This window comes from Otolemur garnettii, unplaced genomic scaffold, assembly GCF_000181295.1.
Source record: "Otolemur garnettii isolate 467f Iridium unplaced genomic scaffold, OtoGar3 scaffold00001, whole genome shotgun sequence".
Taxonomy (NCBI): Eukaryota; Metazoa; Chordata; class Mammalia; order Primates; family Galagidae; genus Otolemur; species Otolemur garnettii.
The window spans coordinates 47,544,662-47,559,220 of record NW_003852396.1 but is presented as its reverse complement, the minus strand read 5'-3'; the positions used below and the strand labels follow the sequence as shown (position 1 = coordinate 47,559,220).

Here is a 14,559-nt window from a genome sequence, read left to right as displayed (position 1 = left end):
ATCAAACTGGTCAACAGAGCCTTCATGTCATTTTCTCAGTTATTGTTTTAAAACGTTCACATTCTACTCTTAGAAAGATTCACTTGTACCCCTGTAAGATAAACCTCAGAAGTGATCCCTCCAATCCCTCTCCCTCCACCCATTCCCCCCTCCCTTCTCCCTCCCTTGTTATCATTTTTTAATGAGAATTCATGCTTTAATTGATTTGTCATTTTCGTGAGTATTTCTATATCTTTGGAGTACCACTTTTAATTTCCTTCATGAACTTTTATTTTACATTCACGATTTGCTCAATTGTTGTGCGCAAGAGGCCTCACTGTCTGCCTGTTTCAGCTTTTGAAATGCCTCCCTCACTAAGCTTAACCATTTCTAACTTTTCATTTCAAAGATGATACGTGGAACACTTCCTTTTACTTGAACACTAAGAGGCCATGGTAAGGGTAGTAATAGGTTTAATTTTAATAGTGTGTCACAGGACATAGCGAAGCCCCAGGAGAGAAAAAGAGATATGGGAATGGCCTTGGTGAAGCAGTCAGAACACACATAATATTTATCAGTTAGGTTTCCAGGCTCACATGATATGTTTCATGGTGTCCCAAAACGGTTACAATAGTAACATCAAAGCTCATTGATCCCAGATCATAATTGATATAATAACAATTTAAAATTTTAAAATATTGACAGAATTACCAAATGTGACACAGATACACAAAGTGAGCCCCTACTGCCAGACAAATGTTGGCAGTAATTTTTCTACACACATGGTTGCTATAAGCATCCAGAAGATGCAGTAGAGAGGTTCATTTTCTCTTACTTCCTCTAACTGCCTGTTTTTATACCTAGAAATGATGTTGATAGTTTGTCCAATAATACGATCTACAGTTTCTTGCCTCACTGTCATCTGATCTGAGGTGCTATTTCAATTGACATCTGAGTGTCCTGGTGTAAGAGACCATGTACCAAGCTTGTGGAAGTGGTCACTGGCTCTTGAGGGAGGAGCTGGGAACAGGACAATCTCCTAGCAGGCACTGAGGTGTTTGGCTGCCCAGAGACAAGCCCTTAAGCAGCTACTGGTATTAATGAGATAATAGCGGTCACTTGTTAGCAAGTAGGTGTTATGCATTGGACATTCGTGGTGCAGCAGGGTGGAAATCAAGCCCAGGGAGAAAAAGCATGTAGCGATCACTAAGCACATAGCTCCAAGCACCTAGCTTCAGTACCCGGGCCTCCCACACCTGTTGTATAATGCATCAATAAAAGGCCACAGCAGAGGTGACTCGGGGCTCTCCCTCGAACTGGGAAGCTCCCCTCTTGCAGGCATTTGAACCTTCAATCCATAATCCCAGCTGCTTTTATTCACACAGTGACAGGGTGCCACAGCGGGCACTGACATCCTGGAGTCCCATCACAGCACCTGCCATTCTCTCCTACACCTGCTCCACTTATCCTCAGGGCATCCTCCTCTGCCATCATTTTGACAAGATCAGCAATGACTCCACATGTCTATGCTAAAGATCAATTTACCACCACTCAGCCACTACTGACACTATTTACCCAACAGTGACTCCATCACTGAAGAGCCTAGCACACCATGCTCTTCTGGTTTTTCTGCTTTCCCCAGTTTCTCCTTTACATATTGTGCCCTCAACATTCATTCATATACTAAATTCCTTTATGTATTTCTATGTGACTTTGAGATGCTTACTCTATCATTTTATTAAGGGATGATTTAGTAGATCCAACCATTTCTCCAGACATTTAGTGGGTGGAGACACCTTGAAACCTCTTCCTTTTTCAGTCTTTATTAATAGGTCATTCAACTCCTTGAGCATAATCTCCCAAAAACTCCATTCTAGAGTTGTTCACACTAATGTTTAAATGCCTGAAAGAATGTGGGGGATGTAGTGTTTCTCTATGATTAATAGTTTGCTAGGATTGTTGTAACTATATACCACAGTCTGGGTGGATTAAACAAAACAAGTTTATTTCTTCACTAATTTGGAAATTAAAAGTCTGAGATGAAGGTACAGACAGGGTTGGATGGCATCTTCTCTGTCTTCACATGGTCTTTTCTCTGTGTGTCTATGTCCTAATCTCCTCCTCTCTAGAACCACAGGCCTGTCAGAATAAAGCCCAGGAAAAGAGCCTCTTTTAACCTTCCTTATCTGTAAGGTCCTGTAGCCACATATTATATAGTAAGATTGTGACTTAGTCAGGGTTAGGACATCAACATATGAATATTGAAGGAAAAAACTCAGCCTATAACAAGATCTTTATCGAATATTACATGGAAGAATCCATGGAAGAACTTTTCTCAATATATGAAAAAGAGTGTAATTTAAATGACATTTTAAAAATGATGAGTGGTTTAATTTGGCTGTAACATCAGACATAGAATGGAGGTAAAACATATATGTAAAATTTTGAATAGCTATAATAAACAAAAATAAAACATAACACACTTCATGAAATAGGGAGAAGAAGAAAATTTTTATTTGGGCTGGACAATTTACATTTTATAAAGGAAACCAATAGATCTACTTGTTCATAAATTAAAATGAAATGTAAGTTTGCCCTCAGAGCAGATAATAATAAAAAGGAATGGAAGAAGAAGTGTGGTGAGTCGTGACCTCTGAAGAATGGGAATTCGAGAGATTTTCTCTTTGGATGCACTAGTCTTTCACATAGTAAGTAGCATACCTATGTATGCATGACTATTTTGCTAGAGAATAAACCAAGAAGGGGTAGGAGGCCATGGTGAGCTTTGGGTGACCCTATGATAGAGTTTATTCCTTAGTGATAAAGCCTCACCAATGTAAGCTCAAATGGATTTTAGCTGATACCTAGACTCATAAGTGCCAATTAGAGGTGAACAAGAAGGGATCAGATGGGAGAGGCTGATATGGGCCAGAGGCCAAGTAACATCTCAGGGAGGGTTTGGCTCCAGTGACTGGATGTGGGATTTGCCCACAGTCCCTGAACAGGAAATCACAGATCTCTCTAATATCTGGATAAGCCTCACTTTTCTCTTGCTTTCACTACAGCTCCGTTTCCCAAATTAAACAACAAAGAAGAGTCCGCTGGTCTCGCTGAATTCCAGAAAGACTCTCCCTCATACTACTAGACAGTTCCGCACCTCTGGAGAGAAGAAAGAAGAAAAGGTAAGCGCCTATACCATGATCTGTCCTACCACAGTCAGACAAGATTTTAGCTCTCAATTTGCATCTGTCCTTCCACCTTGGTGTTTCCATATGCAGAGGTTCTTGGAGAATTCTTCAGAAAAGGCAGAAGACATGAAGTTTCCTTCTATGGACTGGCTGCTGGAAGCTCAGACTGTAGGAGTTTCAAATAGGGTAAAGCAAACTCTTTTCCCACTCATCTACTTTTCAATAGTCTCCCTTAGTCCAACCATTCAAATCTGCTGTCATGGAGAAATTTTTGCCTCTTACATTGATTTAAGCAGCAAGGGGATATGCAGACATTATTTCCCAGAGCTGTACTACTGTAAACCCACATTTAATTGCTTTGTTTGCTTTTCAAAGTTACTCTCCTTTTTATATGTGGAAAGGTCCCCAGAAGAAACAGATGGTGCAAAGGGGAACAATTGTGATGTGATTTATGGGAGGACTATTGACAAAGATGGGCAGGTTTAAAAGAAAATGACAATGGTTGGGGACGTGCCCTAACACACCCCTTGTGAAGCCCTGTTACCACCTCTGGGCTTACAGGACATGGGAAGGAGCAGTGACCACAGACAGCATAACCACAGCTGTAGCTGGAGAGGAAGGAGAGGACCACAAGGCAGGTGGGCAATCACTGCCATCACCAACACACAGCCAAACAGGCACAGAGCCCAGACGTGGAACTTCCAAAGCTCTCTGCTCCTGCCCCCTAGTCTCTTGGTAGGGTCTCCCAGTGCCTAAATCCAACCAGAAAGCACAAGGAAGTGTGTCCCATTGACGAAGCTGATAAAAGCTACCCCCTACAGATGCCAAACAGGATATGGAAGATGAAAAGCAAATCCTTGTGGCAAATGAGAATAAGCCTCACACCTGCTTGTGTCATCCTACTTCCTGGGGTTCTCTATCCACTTTTAATTTAATCATGTTTCATCTCAGCTTCATGAAGGTTACTTATTTCTATTTTCACATTCTTTCTCTCATGTCACTTTTATGACAAAATGTCCACATTCATTAGAAGTTGCTAGTAATGAAAAGGAAATTTTGAAAAGAGAAGATGTAATCTTTTCAGTTAGACTATTAAATTGGCTGCTCTAACACAGACATCAAATAGAAATATCTTAAACAAGAAAGTTCAATTGACCCTTCCCATCAGTAGGTTTCACATTTAGGGTTTGAATCCAAACACGGATTCAAAATCTTTGACCAAAATAAATGGGAGACATCGCATCTGTACTGAACAGGTACCTTTTTTTTTCCTTGTTATTCCCTAAACAATACAGTATAGCAAATTTTTACATGGCATTTTCATTGTGTCAGGTATTATATGTGATGTAGAAAGAGTTTAAAGTAATGTGAGAATGTGTCAGTTATCTGTCAACCCTATGCCATTTTATATAAGGAAATGGAGCATAGACGGATTTGGGGTTATACAGGGGTCCTAGAACAAACCTCTCCCGAAGAACAGGAATGAATGTATTTCAGACCTGAGCTGGAGGTTTCAAGGCATCATACATTAGTACTCCAAACCCTGATGTTCCCTAATCCCTAGTAGACGTGCCGTCATTCTCACAGTCATCAGTAAGCACATCAATAATCTAGACTGTTAGAGAAGGAAGTGAGAGATCAGAGAGGCTAAGTTGCTTGTATTAATTCCAAGTGCGAGGACTTGGTTCCATCACTTCCTCTCATTCCCACACTGACCACACCTAGTCACATGGTGTCACCAGCATCGTAGAAAAATGGGGTCCTTTTGCTAATTAAAACTCTCAGAATTATTATGCTACAGAAGAGGAAAATGGAGATTTCAGGAAATGAGACATCTCTACAGCCCCTGATGGTCTCTCAGAATCTGTGCTCATGTGAAGATTTTTGGGGGAATCCTTTGAAAAACAAAGTAGTGGGGAAGAGAATATTGGGGAAGCCAGCAGACCAGGGCTGGCCCTGGGCCTGCTCTTCATGGTGTATACTCACGGAGTTCCCTTGACTTTAAACATCAGCTGCTTCTTATGTTAAATGAGGATATAACAGTAGTAAGGCATGTAAGGAACACATGCTAAATGTTGGAGATACATTAGTGAACAAAAAGGGCATGTTTTACTCCTTAAGGAGCTTTAGGTTTGATTAAGAAGTCAAATACATCACACCTTAAACACAAATGTAGAAAAAGTGTGAGACACCCTGAGTGGGGATAACAGAAATTCTGATTGTCCTCCTATTTCCTTTTCTGGCCATCCAAAGCTCTGGGAGATTGGTTCTCCAAGAGAGCTCATGATGGGTGTGTTCAGTCCGATGCCACTCTGCACCTGAGCAGATGGATCCATATTTACACTGGGAATTCTCCCATGCCTGTGAGTCTTCTAGATGTCAGAGCAAAGGCTGCCATTGTGAAGCTGAAAAGGTTCTCCTGAATTTTGGGAACTGTTCTGAATTGGCTTCCCCACATCTCTTTTGTTTCCTATTTAATGGGCTTCTCCTTCTCTATCTGGAGATACCTTAGGTTAGTTTTTCTTTTTCCCAACCCAAGCATAGACAGCCAACCTGGATTTAATTTGGGAATTACATCTGATTTTCCCCTCAATATGTGTAATGAACACATAGTTTTGGCAAGTCCAAGGGACGGTCCTAAAGGTGGACCCTGAGACAGTCCTGCTGGATTCACATCCACGTGATCAAAGTCTGGAACAAACAGCACACTTTCTATCTACTCCTTTTCCATCATCTGTGATATGACAATAATATTAATTCTTACCTCATAGGTTTGAGAGAAAATTAAAAGAGACAAAACCTAACAATCTCTCAACCAGCTATTATTTTTCGGCTACTCCTCTCTCCTCAGTAGAACTTTGCAGGAGAATCTTTCTTTACTCTCCAAAGTGGGTAGTTTTCTCCTTTACCTTATAGGCTCTGCTAACACAGAAGTTTCCACCAGACACGGGCATGGTACTCCCCACATGTCAGGTTGGTCCTCACAATCAGAGATCAGACCACAGTTTTCCCATGTCCTTTTGTGTTCTCAGGGGCACCAGTGGAGCATTTGTCAGCATGGACCCAACTACCCCAGCCTGGAGCGCAGAACCAACATCAAATAGAAGTTATGAGCCCCATTCTCTACCTTGTGTCTCACAGTATCCTATCCCTACCTGGCTGACCCTCATCATTGCCCTGGTCGGGCTGCCAGGGAACACAGTTGTGCTCTGGCTTCTGGGCTTTTGCATAAGCAGGAACGCCTTCTCCGTCTACATCCTCAACCTAGCGATGGCCGACTTCCTCTACCTCTGGGGATGCTTTTCCTTTGCCTTGATGGAGCTCATTAACAAACCAAACTTGATAGCCATATTAGACCCTGTGCTCATGTTTTTGTACTTTACAGGCCTGAGCATACTCGGTGCCGTCAGCACTGAGCGCTACCTGTCTGTTCTGTGGCCTATCTGGTACCGCTGCCACCGCCCCAGACACACGTCAGCTGTTGTGTGTGCACTGCTCTGGACCCTGTCCCTACTCTTGATCACCCTGGTGTCTTGTATCTGTGCATTTATACGTAAGATTGGTGACCATGATTTCTGTAAGACATTTCAGTTCTTTGTAAGTACATGTCTGATGGTTTTATTTGTGATTCTCTGCGGCTCCAGCCTGGCCCTGCTCACCAGATTCCTATGTGGATCCCGGGGAATGAGGGTGACCAGGCTCTACCTGACCATCCTGCTCACAGTGCTGGTCTTTCTCATCTGCACTCTGCCCTGCGGCATCTACTGGCTCCTATTATACTGGTTTATTAAGGTGACTAAAGTCTTCCCCTGTTATACTGGTACACTTGTAATATCACTGTCTTGTGTCAACAGCAGCACCAACCCTCTCATTTACTTCTTCGTTGGCTACTTTAGGCAGCAGCGACAGAGAAAACAACAGACCCTCAAAAGGGTTCTCCAGAGGGCTCTGCAGGACACTCCTGAGGGGGATGACTGTGGAGACAGCCTTCCTCAGGAAACCCTGGAGCTTTCAGAAAGCAGACAGGTGCAGTGAGGAACGTCCTCTGTCCTGGTCAGTGAGAGGTGACTCTGATGGCCAATATAGCCCTGCCATACTTGATAATTATATGCATGTTTCTCAGCCTGCCACTGAAATGCCTCAGTGATTTCCCAAAAGTCTTCAAATAGATTTCATTTTAACTTGGTTTTTCTACTTTTACTCAGAAGAAGCATTACTATCATGGTTTAACGTTCCCAAGAATTTTATCATGTCATCTTCCTCTGAACCTTTCTTATTGACAAAGTTTTCTTTGCAAGTTTCATTGCAAGAGAGAATTCTCTTATACTAAACCATAAAACTCCTCTTTCTAATTGGTACCTAACTGACAGTATCAGAAAAGATTCCTTATTTATCTCTTAGAATATTTACCCCTGCAAATGTGGTCTTTCTATGTTGGAGAAGGCAATGCCTCAGGTGGGAAGTTGGATTCTCAGCGAGTGTGCCTCCTCTGCATCTCCTCAAGTTCTCATACTAGAGAAAATAATTTCTTAGAGACAGACTCTGCACCTTCATAAAGATAATCTAGAAGACTGATTTTATGAAAAATTTCCTGTGTCTATGGCATGTCATTTCTCCATGGCATGATAAAAAGGTGGCCCTGGCATCTAGTAAGGAAAACCATGGTCCTTCCCCTGGACAAGGGTTGCATGGTTATGAGACTCTTCCTGAACCTGGGGACCAGTAAGAACCAGGGTCTCTATCCCACCAGTCCTTGCTTTGATTCTGGCAGCCTCAGTACTGCTTCCACAATAGCATTTATCTTGAAAGCCTTTTATTAGTAGCTTACAGTATCCTTTTTAAGATAAATCTGTTAAGTCCAATTTTTGTACAGTTTTTATACAAATTGTCCTCATGTAATTTTCACTTAGTTTCATGGCCAGTCCCTATAGGAAACACAATTGAAAACATCTAAGTTTTTCATGTAATGTCTATTACACTATATTGATAATAATTTTGGTTTAGTACAGAGTTCTGAAACATAACACATATTAAGCTTGAGTAGATTATGCTACGCTAATTGAGCCAGACCCAAAAGAATAATACTGTAAGTGCCACTCTTAAGAGGCATCCAATCTAGGAAAATGGAGTAAAAGGAAATTATCTTAGTAGATGGGATATGGGGAAAATATATACTCATTAATTGATGGATATAGAAGTTACGTGTAAGATTGTAAAAAGTTCTGAAAATAGATACAGCCAATGGTTACATTTTATTGTGAATATATTTAAGGCCACTGGATTATACACTGAAAATAGCTGAAGTAGTAAAATGTATGTTATGTAAATTTTATCACAATGTTCAACAATTATACTTAAGGAAACTAAGATCAAGGTAGAGTGGAGGATTAATCTTTGCCACTGGTTTTTGTTTCCACACGGAACTCTAGCAGACAGAAGGGCTCACCATGACTTGTTGTGACAACGTAGTTGACTCTCTCCTGCTCACAGCCCATTAGGCTCCACTTCAGATTGACCTACACAGACGGGAACTGAAAAACTGAGTACTCAGGAGATAGTACAGGGCAGCTACTCTATGTTTATAATTATCAAATTTTCCAGTCAGATATAGTGATCAATCTTTTGCAAAGTCAGTATACAAAACTCAGACTTCCTTAGTCCAGACATACACATACAATCCTCTTCCATGTCCAGCACTTTGCTGATTTGGTGTCCTGCATGTACACCCTTCGTTTTCCAATTGTCTTAGTGAAAATTGGCAGTACAAGAGGGCTTCCTTTATGTGATGTCCTCAAGACAAAGAGTTGTGGTGAGAGTCTCCATGGGGAGTCTATGTGATATCAATAATTGTACAGCTTTCTCCATCATGTGGAGAGCTGTATGGAACTTTCACCTGGGCACTGATTAATTTGATGGCAGGTATATTCCTTTTCCTGGTACCTACAAGAACTCTGAGAGCTCCTACAGGCTTAGGCTCAGCCCCTGAAGCCTAACAGGACTCAGTTGGCCCAAGACATTCCTCTAGTACAGCACTGAGAACATTGTACCTCAGTGATTTGCCCTCCTGTCTCCCTCCTCCAGCACATTATGTGAGATCTTTAAGAGCAGGGAACGTGTCACTGAGTCCCTAGTGCACAGGACTATGGCTGATACTTAGAAAATGCTCAGCAACCATTTTTCTCCAGCATCTTCCACCTGAAAATCACAGCGTTGTCCAGCATATTGAAAAGACTTGCTCAGCCAGCAGGTGTCACTGTTGCTCCTGCAGGCACCTCCATCTCCAGAGAGCAGTCTGTGCTCTGCGCTTGGTCATTCAGATGAACGCTCCTCCCTTTCATTGCAGTTCCACTGACAGCCCCTCTGGAAGAATGGAGGGGATGCAGGATCTGCTCATGGACTGCCTCTTTTCAAGGCCAAGAATGGATTCTCATCTCAGTTGTATGGTACAGAGGAGCACAAAGGATATCAGGTTGTCCTCCAGGGAGTTTGGAAAGATCTGAAACTCCCTCAGGGCATATCTTGGAAGCTGCCATCCATGTCTGTGTATTTATGCATGAATTCAATAAACATTTCAAGCTACTTAATCACACACTGCATTAACTCAATATAAATATAAATGTCTCAAAAAGATGTGTACAAAAACATGTGAGAATTTCTTGTATACAAACTATGTCATTGAGTTAGATTATCTTCACCTATAATTTATATTATCAAATGACTTTCCAAAGCTGGACCAGTGAATATAACCACCAGAAATATATGAGGGTCCCTGATGTACTGCATCTCACTGTACTTGGTGTTATCACACTATTAAAATGTTGTTAATAACAAAATAAATAAATAAAAATAAATGTCTTCACTTTGGAAAAAAAATAAGAAGTTAACTGATGACTCCATACTGAACCTCAGAGTCAAAGCATTCTATAATAGACATACTCTTATTTGACAATGTGACTGTTACTTTCTTTGCATTATTATTATTATTGCTTAGTATTTCAATGCAGCAATCGTCTGATTTCTTTTCTGAATGTATTTATCTTCATTCGTTCTTCATGAGGTTTTTGTTTCTAGTCCTTATCTTAAACATGCTTATTCTTATTAAATTTTAAGCCTTTTTAATTTTGTGAAGGCAAAAGCGGAAACTTAATAAACACATGTATATGTAAAAAGAAAGGAAAAAAAGAAAATATCTGTTCTACAATAAAATAAAATAAATGATTCTTTAAAGGCAAAAAAAAATAAATGTCTTCAAAATAAGTCTCTGGCTAATAGACTCAAAGCTAGAAATAATAATCCTGTCCATTTCATATAGAAAATATTTTGATTGATGCCCACTAAATCCTAAACCTCATGGACATTCACTGAATCTCTGGTACACCTGGGCACTAGAGCTCCAAGTCCTTAGCGTCAGAAGGAACAATTAGATTCCTTACCATCCTACAAATGTCAGACGGTCTTGAAAATGCTATTACCGGCGGGCATGTGTGGCTCAAGGAGTAGGGTGACGGCCCCATATACCAGAGGTGGTGGATTCAAAACCCAGCCCTGGCCAAATACAGCAAAAAAAGAAAAAAAGAAAAGAAAATGGAATTACCTAGTTGGTCAAAATAGTAGGTAAATCAATGAATTATGAGTATGATAGCAGTGTTCTGGTTTCAATGAAAACTGTGAATGCACATACTGAAAATAAAAGGAGGTTCAACATTATTTTTATTGAATTAGGTGTGAACTTCAAACTATATAAGGTAAACAATATTGAAATAATATTCTCTGCCAGAATGCTATACATTTGATCTTCATTCAAGTAAACCCAAACTGAGTATCAAAAAAAATACCTGATAGATGGCTCAGCACCTGTACACAGTGGTTACAGCACCAGCCACATACACTAAGGCTAGCAGGTTTGAACCCAGCTTGGGCCAGCTAAACAACAATGACAACTGCAACAAAAAAATAGCCAGGAGTTGTAGCAGGTGCCTATAGTCTCAGCTACTTGGAAGGCTGAGGTAAGAAAAATGATTAGCCCAAGGGTTTGGGGTTGCTGTTAGCTGTGACACCAAAGCACTCTACCAGGGTGACATAGTAAGAGTCTGTCTGAAAAAAAAAAATTGCTTGATAGAAATACTTTCTGCTAGACAGAATTCTATTTTCTGATTCTATTCAAAGTAAAGTCCTTTACTCTGCTTCAATTTTATTCATCAAAATCCTAGAAAAATAAAATATTCACATTACAAATGTACACTTTTTCATGATTGCCATGTAACGTAACTTTGAAATAACTCTGTGCCTTTGCAAACTTTAATATATCATTAGGTGGGTTTTCAATAGCAGTGTCACTCACTCCGTGTTCAGTTTACTCTATAAAGGATTACTGAGCATCTCCACATTCCAGCCCACATGCCAGACTCCTGGAAGTCAAAGACAACATTCCTACCTTCACAGGACTCATACCTGGGAAAAGGACCCTAGTGTAAGAAAGATCATAGAGATAGGCGTGTGGCTCCTGGGTACTCTGAGGAGGAAGCTCCTAAAATTCTAACTGATCTTACCTCCATCCTGAAGAGAGACATCACACCCAAGTACGCAGTTGAAGCATGAAGGTGTGGTTCCAAAAAATGAGAGAATGTTCTCCAGGTGGCTCCTCCTGGTAAACAATAACCTCAGCAAAAGTATTGTAATTCACAAAACCACAGGACTATTAAGCTGAATCTTATTACAGTCCTTAGTCAAGAGTCTGACATCACACCCATGCACAATTGCTGAAATCATTCTTCAAGTAGAGTTTGTACAGAGTCTTAGGTGACAGGAATTGTGCCACCACCTACTCCCACTGTGTTTTGTTGCAGTAGAGAAAGCCCTTGCCTCCAGCCAAGCCCAACATAGCATGAAGACAGCCTGGCACAGGCAGGCTTATAGAACCTGTGAGTACTAGATTGGGAAGAACTATGGTTCTGGATCAATGAACTTGAATTCTCAAGCTGACTACATGACCATTATGGTTCTAATGCTCATTCTAGGCAATCCAAGCTAATAGTGAAATAATGAGATGCCGTTTGAGCTCAAGTATCTCTCTGTTTTCAGAATATAGTGATAAGTTTTGACTTTACTGTTGACGTGGACTAAAGATGACGCTAGATGTGAATCAAGCAACCTGGAGAAGTTTATGTCTCTCCACAAGCAGCACATACTCCTCTTACTTAGAGGAACAGCTAAAAGGGTTTTGCAAGTATTGCTATGATGTTTATCTAAATCAGTGGTTCTCAACCTTCCTAATGCCACAACTCTTTAATACAGTTCCTGTGGGTCGCAATCCACAGGTTGAGAACCGCTGGTCTAAATGATGGCATGATATGTATTGGGCACTAACATTGCCAGCACAGCACTGTTGGCTCTAAATATACATGGGATTTGGTTGCTGTTCTCCTAAGAGGTAGAATATGGTCTCCTTACACATGCCTGTTACGTGAGTCTTATTTTTCTGTCTCTCCAGGATGCAAAGGCAGGGAGGAGAAGCAGAGAGAGATAAGCTTTCATCAGTTAAGTGTTACTGTGGATGTGAATAGGCTGGGGGCTACTTCTTGAAATATTTGGAGTTTGGATTGAGGACTCTGAAATTTAGTAGGCACATACTTCTGACACTGTTTTGTCATCATAAAGAATGTTTGCATTGGGCAAGAAAACATAAATAGAATCTGGACAGATGGAAAGGATAGAAGAAATCATTTATAGGGGCATTGTTAATAGGAGCGTACTGTTCTTTAGGGAATGGTGATCAATATGTAAATGAGTTTCATTTCTTCTGCTACCTAAAATACAGGTCATGGTCATAGTATTCCTCAATAAGGATTATAAAACTGGAGTCTCTGAACAATAAGCAACATGTGTTGTGGCCTTGCACTGCAAGTAGTCAGGCATAACTGAAGTGGCTGGTAAAATTTTGCAAGGTAATTTAGAGTCAATGCTACCAAACTGCAAAGTAAGAAGGGCCAATTAGATCAGCCCTGCGGGATAAGTTAATAAAGGAACGTCTTGCTGTCTGGAACTTTCTCTTGCAAATATGACCCATGCTGCAGGGTCAAAATACACAGATAAAACAATGGAGAGAGAGAGTTAAAAGAAATGCGAGGAGCAAGCTAGAGGAGAAGAGGGAAGCAGCAGGATGCACTTAGGCAGTATGAGAAAGAGTTGATCTTTAAATCTACCATTTCATTTCTGCATAATAGTTCAACTCTAATTTTTTCTGTAGACTTGGTATCAATTAAAACTTGTGAGGTGGTAACCAGTGATCACAAACCTACTTAAAATCCATGTGTCATCTTACAGCTCTTTTAAAAGTAGGTGACTATAGTGTCTTGACATTTACATTCCTATTCCAGTTTTTGCTTCCTATACACATATGAGAGAATAATGCATATTAGCTTCAACAGTGCAGTGAGAGGAAATGCAGGTTTAAGCCTTTGATTACCTGTCAAACCGCATTCATTCATTTTTAAAGAGAGATTTGATGCAAAAATGCCCAAATTTTAATATATACCTTATCATAGGGACAGGGGTATGAATGTTTACTACATTAAATTGTGCCTATGATCCTGGTCTATAAACAAGCAAAAGAAACAAACAGAAATTCTACTCTTTAAGTCCATTTCCCCCAATTTTTACCTGTTGTTATTTCCATCATATTTTTTACACTATCTGTCAAAAGCTGTTGTTATTTCTGATGTTTGCCTTTTCATCTTTCTAGGCAAGAGATAAGTGGTTAATTCACCACAATTACAGCAATACAGTATTCTGTACTTGTGTCCTTACTCTTACCATGGAGTTGTATACTTTCAGAAGATTTGTTACCATTCATTAATTCTTTTCTTTCAGGTTAAAAAACTCCTCTCAACATTATGTGTACAACAGTCAGGTGTCAACCAAACCCCTCAGCTTTTGTTTGTTTAGGGAATTTTTTACTTCTCCTTCATGTTTTAAAAAATATTTTTACAGAACATTCTAAGGTTAAAGGTTTTTTTCTTTACCTTTTCTTATTCTTTCTTTCTTTGTTTTTGTTTTTGTTTTAGCATTTTGAATCTATCACACCACTCTTTCCTGGTCTCCAGGCAGAAGTTCTCAGATGGGTCAGAGCTCCTTTATAGGTTTTCTTTTTTTTTTTTTTTTTTTTTTTTTTTTTTGCAGTTTTTGGCTGGGGCTGAATTTGAACCCACCACCTCCAGCATATGGGGTCAGTGCCCTACTCCTTTGAGCCACAGGCACCACCCTATAGGTTTTATTTTCTTACTTTCCTTAGGACCTTTTCTTCATCTGGGACCTTCAGGAGTTTGAGTATTACATCTCTTGAGGCCTTGTTTGGGCTAAATCTGCTTGATGTTCTATAACTTTCCTCTGCTTG

General features: G+C 40.3%; 1 pseudogene; it reads right to left on the bottom strand.

Annotated features, from left to right (window-relative positions):
- Positions 1 to 6,121, bottom strand: part of LOC100945297 — a 13,150-nt pseudogene extending 7,029 nt beyond the window's left edge.
- Positions 6,122 to 14,559: the final 8,438 nt, after the last annotated feature.